Source organism: Sturnus vulgaris, chromosome 3, assembly GCF_052056855.1.
Source record: "Sturnus vulgaris isolate bStuVul1 chromosome 3, bStuVul1.hap1, whole genome shotgun sequence".
NCBI classification, from domain to species: Eukaryota; Metazoa; Chordata; class Aves; order Passeriformes; family Sturnidae; genus Sturnus; species Sturnus vulgaris.
Window position 1 is genome coordinate 20330516 of NC_142245.1, and position 12923 is coordinate 20343438.

At 42.2% G+C, this 12923-nt stretch overlaps 1 long non-coding RNA gene across 1 annotated transcript in view; it reads right to left on the reverse strand.

The window, feature by feature from the left end:
* The window catches only part of LOC148224220 (uncharacterized), a 122447-nt gene that overhangs the window by 84078 nt on the left and 25446 nt on the right, over positions 1–12923 (reverse strand). The window lies entirely within an intron of this gene.

Consider the following 12923-nt stretch of genomic DNA (forward strand, 5'->3'; position numbering starts at 1 on the left):
GTCTGATGGGCTGCTCTGATCCTGAATTGAGTTTTCATTATTTTCTGGAGAGAAAGATCTTGGTTTCCACTTATATCACAAGACCATTTAGGGCTTCCAGACGTTTATAGAAACCTCTTGGTTATGATTTCTGACTTCAGTAGACATGAGGCTGAAGTAAGGAAAAGCTTGAAAAAATGATGGATAAACTATAGATACTGAGGGGCAGGGTGTGATGTGACTGCAGTCATCTGGACTCTGCAGTTCAGGTCACTGGCCTGTTACTCTGACTAGACAGTACAGTGCTCTTTTGGTATAGCCTCTGTCTGCCCTGTAGCTGTGAATAAAGAAACCAGGTGGGAAAATCCTCTGGAGTGTTGAAGTGTGCAGGGCAAAGCAGACCAGGTCTAGTCCTGGGAAGAGCTGATGTTAAAAGCAGATTCTGGGTCAGGCAGAAGTCCCATCTAGAGACTGAGCAGGGATGGGGACGTAGGTTTGTCCCTACAGGCTACTGGCAGTTGCAGTACAGAGTGGCTGTCATGAATTCAGCTCTTCTGAGGAGTAGCCATGTGAACTCAAGAAGCTCCATTTGATTTTTAAATGATTTTCAGAAATAAACTTGCTTGAGAGTGATTTTCCTTCTTCTCTGGAGTTGCCTTCATCTCACTTTTTGTTTTGGTTCAGAAACACAAAGACAGTGGCAAATGAAGTGAGTGGGTACAGGCTGACATGCAAAAGGAATAATTCTGATATAATAACCCCGTTCTCTCTCCACCCCTCTTCCAGAACTGAAGGTGAAAGTCAGTGTACCACATTGGAATAAATAATGACAGGTAAAACTCGAAGTTGGAAAACACACTGAGTTTGACCAGCATTATCTAAGTTTCACATGTGACTGGTTATTAGACAGATTCCTGCTGTTTGCCTGCCTCAGCTTCCATGCTCAAGCTCTGCTTTTAGTGAAGAAGCAGCTCATGGGAGCAAGCTTGCATGCTGAGAGTTGCATGGGAGTCCTTCCTTGTGGCACTCCTGTGCCAGCAGAAAACAGCCCAGCACTAGAGGAGGCTGAAGAGGTGGTTTGTCCCCAGCATTTTGAAAAGCCATGGCTGCACTACGTTGGGAGCTACCAGGACACAAGAGCACTGCTGGTGAGGGAATGTGGTCTGCCAGGTGCTGTCAAGTGTGTTTTTCCAAAACAACGCAGATACAACCTTTATGGCTTAAAGTGAGCGCTGTACAGGAAATTAAATACATGTGACAGAGACAAGCAGAGCTCAGAGACCTCATAAACACAGATGGAGCCATCTGTAACTCCAGTTCAGAGAGCACCTGTTAACAGCTCACATGCCACATGCATCCTGCTGTTGGAAGAGTCCTCAGGAGACCTGATTCCCGATCCACCTCATTCATCATCAGGTTTCACTGTTTCCCTCTAGAGAAGCTCATAGCAAGGAGAGGGATAACAGATGCTAGCCCAGCTGGTCTGCCTGAAAGAGAGCTTTGCTTGTAGAGCTCATCTCCTGTAGGAAGTCCCACAGCACTCTTTCTTGTATTGGAACCCTAAGGAAGTGTGAGCCTTGTTCCCAGCATGTACAAACTCCACAGTCAGGGATCCCCAGGATCTTTTGTTAGTGCTCACTGAACAGTCTTGCAGACCACAGCCCTTACACTGGATGTGAGCAAAGACAAAGTGGCTGAAGCTGCTGGGTCTTCGCCAAGACCTTTGAACTGGATTCTGAACTGCCCAAACCCCAGCCTACAGTGTTTTCATACCTACTTTGATCCTGCTTAAAAGTGCATTGTAATGTGCAGGGATAGAGTGGAGCATCAGCAGTGTCATTCAGGCTGAGATCTGCATCCTGCTCCTCGGGCTTGGTCAGGCCAGTCACATGCTTACATATTATCATTAGAATATCTCCCAGCCTTGGAAGAACTTACAAATTACAGAAATCAAAGAGGAGAGAGAGCAGTCTAAGGCATTTACTAAAACATTAGGTGCCAGTAGGTGCCAGGAGAAAATTTAGAGTTTCTCATGTTTTGAAAACAGGAATCCACTTGCAATTTTGTTCCATAGTAAAAGGTAAGGAAGATATAAAGAGGGTACAGGAAAGAGAAAGGAACACAATAGTGCTGGCTGTATCACAGATCTATAAGATGCAGTCTCAATGATCTTTACCTGCTTTATCAATTAGTTGCACCATAATTCATATCATCTACCAGGCTGTGTTTGAATGGAAACATTGCAGCCATTCACACAAATAATACAACCAGAAACACAGCTCCTAGTGCAAGAAGTCTGCAGTGCAATGTAGGTAGAAATGGAAGTGCTTGCCAGCAAATGACCTAGCTACATTTTCTTCATACATTGTCTTTGCTGTAAGGAATTCACCTGCAAAAAAGCCCAGTGAGCCTGGATGTTTCCCTGTTCTAACTTGTGGCTGCATTACTGTATGTAGAATAAGACCAGCCACCTCAAACTTGTGCTCTAGTGCTGCTGCTGACTTCTCTCTGCACAGTCAGAGCCAGGGGTGAATCCTGCACAGAGATCTGGGCATTTCTTCCTAAGACTCCATCTCACTCAGTGCTTACTAAACCAAAAGAACATGGAAAAACATGCAAGCTGTCATGTGTTGTTCTTCCTCCTCTGAAACCAAACTGGCCATTGAGTTCAGCATTGCAGGATCAGGACAGTCATTCACTACCCTACAATCAGTGCAGAGCTCTGCTGTTGAGAGATGGAGCAATCCCTTCTGGGAAGTTCTCATTACCCCTGCTTAATGAGGAACATGAAAAGGGCATGGTGGTCTCTCTCACATACAACTTCCATGCTTCTGTGAGGTTTTGCCAGTGCTGTCAAGCACATAATTACTGTCCTCTGTTAATAATGAATAGGGTGTAAACATTGCTACATATCCAAATAACACATATGAACTATTTGCCCCCTTGAAATGAATTTATTCCACTGTACTTTGAACTGATGCAGAATATTGTATAACAAGTAACTCTAGGATAAAAGGTCAAGCTAGAGTTTTTCTAAGACTGGGAATGAAAACAAATATTACAAACATCACACAACAAAAAAGCCTAAATATTATTCCATGAGGAACTGTTATATTTTGAAAAAACAGTGTGAGTAACAAAGAATTCCTTGTGGACTTCCAGCAAAGATACTTGATTAGAATGCCTACATGATTTTCAAATGCTCATCAAGAGCAACAGATGGTAGTGACCGAACTCCTCACACATCTGGTCTAATATTTTCACAACATTTTGAAACTCCAAGGGAAAAAAATCATCAAGAAGCAAGATGTGTTTAAAGCAGAGATTTTTCTTCAATGAGGCTGTGACAGACAGAGTGATGAATTTATTTTCCAAAGTACCTGGTTTTAATAAATAAGGTCAGCAGTAAGATGTTACCCACAAAACAGGCAACTCTTGTGAGAAGCTGGATTTATTCCTTTGCACATCAGGGCTGTCTCTGCATGTCTCTACAGCAGAAAAAGTGCACTACCAACAGTCTGTGAGATATGAGAGGGAGCAAAGAGTTGTTTTTTTATTACTGACTCCCAGGTCTTCACATACAACTGTAACCATCACAAATGGGACCTCATAACACTCTTCCTCTCCTTGATATTAAACAAGGTTACTTATTGTGATGAACCAACATATTGGGGACTTGTGATAGTGTATGGCCATGAAATGTTAGATGCAGTGAATGTAAATACCCTGATTATTTTGTATAGATACCTTTCAGCTGCAGTAAACCAAAAACATGCTTAGACAATTGACATTTTGTCTCTGAACTTAATACATGAAAATTTAAGCACCCCAAAGTTTTGGATGTTATCCAGAGTAAATGGAACATTTGTGAACCCTTTCCACAATGTTTGGGCAATTCTTGTGTAAAACCAAACGAAAAACCAAGAGGTACTACACAGCTAAGCATATCCACTCTCACACTGAAAGGAAAATATTACTATATCTGCTGAATAATAGTAATAATAATGCTAGTAATAAGGAGCCATGATACTGGATGGGTACAACATTGAAGAAAGAATGATCATAATTCATAATCAAGCAGGCTGGCTCTACCTCTCTCCTAAGAGTGTATTTCTAGCTAGGCACACCATATTTTACATCCTCAGAATGAGAACAATAAAATACCTTCAAATATCAATTCATAAATATTAACTCAGTTTCCATCCTTGACCTTATTTCTTTTACAACAACATTACTCAGTGATTGCAGCAGATATCATACATAGTGATCAAGAAGTATTTATTAGTGTAGAGCTCAAAGCCATTAATGCATAATATTAAAGTTTATTTCTGATAATAGATACTGAAATCTCTATACCTGAGGTTGTTATTCCCTGTCAGGTGTCAATAAAAACATATATAGATGTATATAAAGACTTTTATGGTGTAGATGTAGAAATTAGTTAAAAATGTTTTTCTTTAATCCTATCTTAGTAAATGCATCTCACTGATGATGTTGCTTTCCTCTGGGAGAGGGTGTCAAATTTTAGGACTTGTTTGTGTGATAGTTATGGTTTGAACTTTACTGGGGCACAGTAAAAAAGCCAGCAATCTCATGGTTGCATGTGAGGCACAACAGCAACAAGAACACACATCCAAGGCAGATCTGATAATCATGCTTGCAGCTGGAGTTTTTTATGGATACTGTATAGAAATTGGATTTTAGGCAATGCTCATTAAAAAGAAACAGAAATGCTTGCAAATGCAGTTTTGAATTCAAATTTCAGAAAACGCTTAAGTGCTTCTGATAATTTTTCCTTTCTACTTTCACTGTTACATTCATGGGCTGGAACGCACAACTGCAATGAACAATGGTTTAATTTTTAATAGCCACAAATCTCAGAGTCTTAAGGCTGTTATGCCTCACAAATTGCACGATCATGTTTTTCATATAGCACGGGGTCATGATAGGAATACTACAGAAGTAAGTGAATAGAAGAGTTCTGGCATCCTTCATAAACTCTTCTATGTCAGACCACAGAAATCTGCTCCTGTCAGCCGAAGCTTTACAATAAATTAGCCCAGGACAGAGGTACCACCCACTAGGATGGTTACAGTTGAGAGTCTGCTCATCCTCTCTGACAGACTCGTTCATTCAGTGATTTATAGCATGGCACACAACACTTCTGTCCGAGAGCGAGCACTCTTTGTGTGGCCATTTACAGCTACAGAGAGAGGGGAGAATAAAGCTTTGGGGATTTAGAATTTTTCACAGCAGTTGAAAACCCCACTGAAAAAACAGGATGATTTATAACATTCACACTGGGGTTGAGATCCTACCCCTCTTCTGTCAACGGGGTGGTCAAAAATTGTTTCAATGCAGTCAGTAAAATTACAGGTGGGTAAAACTGCTATGGGAGAAACAAACACCAGGCATTCCTTCTCAACAAGAATGTATTCCAAATTGAGGGTATTCCTCCTGAAGGAAAGCATCTAAAACCACTACCGACTTCCAGAATGCAGGGTCAGAGGTGTCCCTAGCTTTATTCTAAAGGAAAGGTCATGTCAGGAGGCTCAGATGCATATCAAAATGTCCTCACAGCTGAAGGAGAATTCAGTTCCAACAGTTTCAGGACAGTATCTGCTGTAGATCACTGAATATTGACTGAGTAAGCCACATGAATTATCCTCCATGGTTACTATAATGATAATATGAATAATAATGAGCATGTGTAACTGGTAGTTGCCCAGCTGGAAAACATAAAGTTTCCGTATATATCTGCCAATTGGACTTTTAATGACAAAACCACAGACGTTTGGACTATTTGAAAAAGGACAAATGGAATAAAAACATACTATCTCTGTGAGAAACTATTTGATTTGTAAACTGCAGCATTGTAAAACAAATGTCATATGTGTAGAAAAAAAAGGAGTGGAAATGGTTCTTGAACTCATATGGAAGAAAGTTTTCTTGATTTAGTGCTTATTGCAATAAAACTTATGATTAAGAATGCAAAAGCAAAAATATCTCTGCTTCTGACTATTTCTTAATGTTTATCCAAAGGAAATTTCTTATCTGGGAGAGGAGGAGGAGTAATTTAGTAATTTCTGACCCCAGGCTGATACTAAAGCATTCTGAAACAATAAGGGCCCAGGGGTGTCGAAGGCAGCTGCCTGAATTCCTCAAAAACTATATATTTACAAAGGCTATTTTGAGTTCTCTGCATTTCTGTAATGGAATCCAGCTGCTCTGACCTTTGGAAATTACCTCGCACAATGTGAACAGCAGCACAGATAAGTGTTACATTAAATTGCATTTAGAGTCCAACTGCTCAGCGTTTCGCTTAAAGGGCTGGCATGAGAGAAAGCAAAATAAGAAAGAAATTTACATCTCTGGTCTAAGAAGCAAAATAAATACTTCAGTCATTCAAAATAATGGTTTGAGGAGACCCCCTCAGTGGAAATAACATATGCTAAATAAAACTTGAAGATGTGAGGGTACGCTTTTGGGAAACACCAGGAAACCAAACTTGAAAGAGAGGATCTCTTCCTCTCATCTCACTCCTGAAATAATAATTTTACCTTCATTCTTCTTGGACTGTTTTAGGAAGCAGGGCCCTGAAAAGTTAAGTTCGAATGTTAGTTAAGAAATGCTCCATGTAACATTAAAAATTCAGATTTCAGTTTTGGTCAGACTTGTGCAGAACAAAATGGCACCAAAAGGTGGGGTGGGAGATGGGATCTAGCACAGGCCTTTTCAACCTACTTGGAGCAAACTGATAAAAGATAGTGGATAGTGTGCTATGAAGCAAATAAACTTTAGGGCCAAAGTCCATGGGAGAACATCTCATGCCTTCTGCAAATGTCAAATGAAACCTAAAATCAGAGCTTGTGAAAAAGATTTTTTTTCCTTTAGCAGAGATGTGACAAAACACATCTTCAGCATTCCAATCAAACATACTCTCTGTTTGCCCAGCTCTAAGTAAGAGGAACATTCCACGTTTGTGCATTCCAGTGTCTACCATGGCTTGTGTGACCCTGGTTCCCTCCAGAGGGGCAGGTCCCTGCTTTGCCCAAGCTGCACATCCCACCGGGCACTGCATCCATCCCTCTGCACCAGGCAGGGGACAATGGCAGATGGAGCTCATGAGCTGAACGTGAGGCTCAGAATCCACTCCTCACCCGCAGGTCTCAGTGGCTTTTCACATCACAAATCCTTTGTTTTCAGCCAAGACCTGAGCATCTGGAAGAGGGAAGAGCTGAGCATTCTGGCTCTTGTCTTTTTTGAAGTCATCAGGGTCAATGTGACTCACGTCCTTTGAGTGTGTGACTCCAGATTTTTTTTCCTATTGCTCAGTATTTTCATGTTTCTTTCTTAAGAGCCCTAAAAAACTGATGAGAAAACACAGCTGTGAAATAAAATCTGTGAAATCAGCTGTGCTGAGGCAGTATCAGGAGGCAAATAAAATGAAAAAAAAATACTTATTATCTTTAAATTTGATGACTTTAATTCAATCTCATCACCTTTCCAACACTTACCCATGAATTTTTTAAAGCTTGGGGTGGGTCATATTGGTGGACTCAAACTTTGGGTAGTCAGTAAATCCTTGGAGCATTTTCTACACCCATTGGATCCCCTTCAAATGCTACTGCCACGTTCTCTTGGTTAAAATGCAAAAGCAAAGCTGGATGCTGTGGGAATGAATGCAGAAGCTGGACAGACTCATGATCCCGCTCAGATCAAGGCACGCTGGACAACTGTGTGAGCTTTTAGAAGGAAAATGATGCTATAGTGCATCCCTCTGGCCTTAGGGTGGCAGTCTTGCAGCTGTGCTGAGAAGCACAAGGTCTCCATGTGCACTTCTCCCTTCTGCAAACCCAGTCCCTCTGAGAGCAGCCGGCTTTGGGCATGCCCCTGGCTCCTTCTCACAAACAAATGCACCTCTAACAGAGCTGTAGGGCATGCAGACAGGGCTGGAAACTCCCAGGCTGCCTGCTATTATGGTCTGAGTCAGCAGAAACATTCCTCATCTGCTGCTTGATTTTCTCTGCCCAGATTAGGCTCCCAGTGCCTGTCACCTGAGGCCAAGGCAGGAATGATGCTGCTGGATACTTCAGAGAGTTCTGGTAAGTGATGTCAGCCAAGGAAAGTTTTCACATCTAGATGACCAGCTCAAAAAAAGAGACTTAATAACAATTCCCAGCGATGGCTGTCCTAGTGAAGGACATATGAAATGAACTTGGTGCCCTCAACTGAGCTAATCATAGGATCATAAAATGGTTTTGGTTGGAAAGGACCTTAAAACTCATCTCTTTCCAACCCCTCTGCCTTGGCCAGGGACATCTTCTACTATACCATCCATCCTAGCTGGGATGGGGCATCCACAACTTCTCTGGACAAGCTGTTCCAGTGCCTTACCTTCCCCACAATAAAGAATTTTTTCCTAATACCTAATCTAGTCTCTTTCAGTTTGAAGCCATTCCCCCTTGTCCTGTCACTACATGCTCTTGTAAATGGTCTCTGTCCATCTTTCCTGTAGGCTCCCTTCAGGTTCTGAAAGGCTGCAAGCAGGTCACCATCCCAAAATCTTCTCTTTCCTAGACTGAACACTCCCAGTTCTCCCAGCCTGTCTTCATAGGAGAGGTGCTTTGTCCCTCTGATCATCTTGGTGGCCTCCTCTGGACTCTCCAACAGGTCTGTGTCCTGTGCTGGGGACCCCAAGCTGGACACAGCACTGGACCTGTGGTTTCGCCTCAGTGGAGCAGAGGGGCAGAATTACCTCCCGTGGCTTGCTGGCCATGATTCTTTTAAAGCATCCCAGGATACAGTTGGTTTCTGGGCTGCAAGCACATGTTGCTCAGTGATGTTCATCCTCTCATCCACCAGCGCCCCCAAGTCTTTCTCCCCAAGGCTGCTCTCAATCTGCTCATTCCCCATCCTGGATTGATTCCATGGGTTGTATGCAGGTCTTTGCCACGACAAGAACCATCACACCACGTATCAAAAAAATGAGCTGAAGCCACAGAGTTGTTTCATTTATGTACTGTGAAATCCAGGACCACAGGATTTTGAGATTTTGCTTTCCTCACAAGTATCAGACCAGTAGCTGAAACAAATAAGGGGAGAACAAGAAGGGAAGAGAGAAAGGGGGTTTCATAAAATCACAGAATATGCTGAGTTGGAAGGGACACACAAGGATCATCAAGCCCCACTCCAGACCCTGCACAGAACACCCCAAGAGTCACACCACATGCCTGAGAGCATTATCTAAATACTTCTTGAACTCTTGTCAGCCTTGGTGCTGTGACCAGTGCCCTGGGGAATCTGTTCAGTGCTCATCCCTGCAGGTGAAGAATCTTTTCCTAATATCCAGCCTTAATCTCCTCTGACACAAGTGATAGGGAAGACATGCTTAAGAAAGAAAGGCTCAAGGAATCAACCCTTACTTTCCAAAGAACTTTAGGATTACATGAAAAATATGAGGGGATGACCCAGTGAATCAGGAATAGCTGTCCTGTAATATTATTGGCACAGAGCAATTCCACTCCTGGGACTGATTTCCAAATATGCAGAACACCCATTTCAAATGCAGAAAAGCTGTAGGTGCACAATACCTTCTGAAATCAAGTCTTTTATGTTTGTTTTTGTTTTTTTCCTTCCCCTCCACCCCTGTGCCTGACTGTATGTGTGGAGACCAGCTGGATCCAATTCCTAGGACAGTAGTATTACAATCCACACCCCCCCCCCCAACTCTTTCCCCTTTTACATCAGTAAGTTGGCAGGAAGGTTATTTGCATCATTGCCCAGAGCCAAAGGTCAGCATGAAAAAAAGAACTTGTGAATACTTCTATGAAGAAAATCCAGACTGTAAGTTAATAGCCTTACTTAAAAAAAAATTGTCAAAACTACTTTTTTATTCAAAGTTAGATTGATGTGGAAGCAGATTCCAGATTGTGGAACATGCATGATGTAGAAAGGTCAGGGGGAATGAATATTCAAGATTCAAAGGCAAAGTCAGAGGCATAAACTTCCCACACATTCCATCCAAAGAAAAATTTTTCCTTTCATATTCTGCTGGTAGGATATTATACACTGGTTGTCAGTTCTAAGCACCAAAGTGCAAGGTTATTTTTTAAATTCTGCAGTTCACTCTTCCAAAACCAAATGTCCCCATTGAGCCACTTCCTACTAAGGGGCTGCTTTTTAAATTTGACTTTTGCATTATGACCTGTGGTGGAATTTCCTTCAGCTTGGAATGGACCTGTCCATAACTTGGTGTCAGAGGAGTCTCAGGAGAGGCCCTCAACTCTCTCTTCCTCTTATGCTTTGAAAATCCGTCAAAGCATAAGGATATTAAGAGCCAGTTCTGCTCTGGAAAAAACTGTAGTGAGTGCCATAGTGTTTACCATGTCAGTGTTTCCATTTGATATTTGAAAACCTTCCATGTTTAATGTCCTTTTTTTTCTAAGAGGAGAGGTAGCCTAATGAGTACAGATTTAAAAAAAAATAAAAGGAAAATTTCTTCTCTTCTTATGCTTAATGTCAACTGACAGGTGCTACAGCCCACGCTGCTCACCCTTTACATCAGAAAATGCACACTGCCTCCACCTGTACCAACAGAACACGTTTTCTAGAAAAGGAAAGAAAAATGGTGCTCAGAATTCACACTGAGAAGAATTCTAGCTGGGATGAGACCTCTCTGTCCAGCAGCCTAATCTAAGTGTGCTGTATAGAGACCTCCAGCTTTTTACTTACAGCTCACCTGGAAGTGAAGTCACCTGCAAAGGGCAGCTGAGAAAGGAGCCCCAACACATATGTGCCCCAGGAAACCGCTGAGGGGCATTAATCACCTTCTGACAGCTGCCTCTACCTTCATCTCCTTCCACAGAAGGCCAGTCTCCTTAAAGCTGTGTGCTTGGCTCATGCTCAGGCTGTGGATGGTGTCTTCCTGCAAGGAAGCCTGACTGCTGATGTGGCTTCTCCAGGTTTCTGGTCAGGGCTGCTGAGATGGAATGTTTGTGAGGAGCCCCACAGCTGCATTCAGTCCTTCCTGCTGCCAGCTGGTCATAGACAAGAGCACGATGGGACTGAATTCCCTATTTCCATCTCTGAGCTAGCCCAGGACCTAGGGTGAACTCAAGGAATAAGCTTTGCTACCTCTGCTTGCCTGGAAATAGGAGTTGCAAGAAGTTCCTTTTTAACAGAAACCTGGAGCAAGTCTGAGAATTTCAGAAGCTGGGCTGATTCTCTCACAGCTGAAAGAAGTGGTTAAGAGGCTAGCAGTGCCAAGACTCAGCACTGGAAGGGGAATTCACATGTGACAGGAATTATTTCATTTGGCAAAGGTGAAGGAGGAGGCAGAGGAAGGAGCAACCCCAGTAGAAAGCCTGTATACCTGACGTGGACCTGCAGGTCAGCTGTTTCCCTGAGATGCTCTATTTGCTACTTGGAAAGAGAAGGAGGTGGGGGTGGAGGGAAAGGGAATGGCCAAACTTAGACAGCTGCAATGAGGACCTGCCAATTTCTATATGATCCACTGTCCACCCCCAGCAAAAGATGTGTGAAGGAGAAGGAACATCTGCACTTCCTTCATTCTTATCTCACCCCCTGGGACTCCTAGGCAGTTGGTCTAAAGCTGTTGTGACTTATCTTGGGTGTAAGATCAGCACATACAAGCTGAAACTGGCACCCAAAGTGAACCCAGCTTGGTTTTGGCTCTCTCTGGTGCCTAAGTCGGGAAGACTTTGATTTTTATCCAAATAACACCTCTCTGTCACTAACTTGAGTCTGCTCAGATGAACCTAATTGTAAAGTTCTGTAAAAAAGTAGCCAGAGAGGCTTTGCCAAAACCAAACACACTTTCCTCCCTGGATAATTCTACTGTTCAGCGTTGGAAAGTCATGAACACCTCATCATGCATCTCACGGATAAAAAGTGACATGCTGTGAATCACTGGAATCCCCTGGTCTGCTTGAATATTTCATTTTTATCGAATGTAACACCAAATGGTGATATAGATCTTTCATTTTTTTCTCCAAAATGAAAGGCTTTGTTTACAGATAACAGACCTAGTTTAGCATCTTATGTATTTGCTTTGTTCTTAAGGCCATGATATGTCTTTTCAGCCACACTTCATATCCTTTTCCACATTTCCTCTTCTTTTAAAATCTGCCATAAACCTGGTGCATAATTTTTCCTTTTAGTGCACTGTTTAAATAGAACAGGCCATTGACAACAAAACACATCTTCTTTCACTAGTGATCTTCAGATGTAAAATACAGCAAAAGTAATTGTTTTTCCAATGATAAGAAATCTTTTTAAATGTATCTGGCACAAGGGGAGGTTGCTATATAAACCTTACTTTTTGATTTATTTTATTTCACAAGTAACTTGTTCATTTTCAAATCCCAGTGCTATTTTCTTCACTGAAGAAGGTCACAGGAGGTTCAATAATGGCTAAAACATCAGCAATAATTAGGAAAGTGTACCGCTCTCTGGAAATAGTGAGCCTTAGAAAGAAACTGATTTTGAAAGTCTAGGGTACTTTAATATTGAGGTTAGGATGCAGTTATGGAATAAATTTAAAACCAACATCACAATGCTCAGCATGACTAATAATTAGCCAAAAAATATAACTAGTAGTTCATCAAGGCTCTTCTTGTGTTTAGAACAAATACAAGTGCCAGGTTTATTTTTACTTCCTCAGGCATGATGTAAGGTTCCTTCCATTGGAAAATCCCCTATTAGTATATTTGTCTGGATTATATAATATTGTCCATGGGGCTTTTTCTTCTTCTGATGACTTGTACCTAGGGAATGTACTCTATAAACAAAACTCTCAGCGTGTGACTTCAGCGGCTGCTGTGCTCAGGAGTGACCCCTGTGTGACACACTGTGCCCAAGCTGCCTGTGGGCAGTGCCCAGTCCCACCCTGGTGCTGGTGCAGGCTGCTGGCACTGCCCATT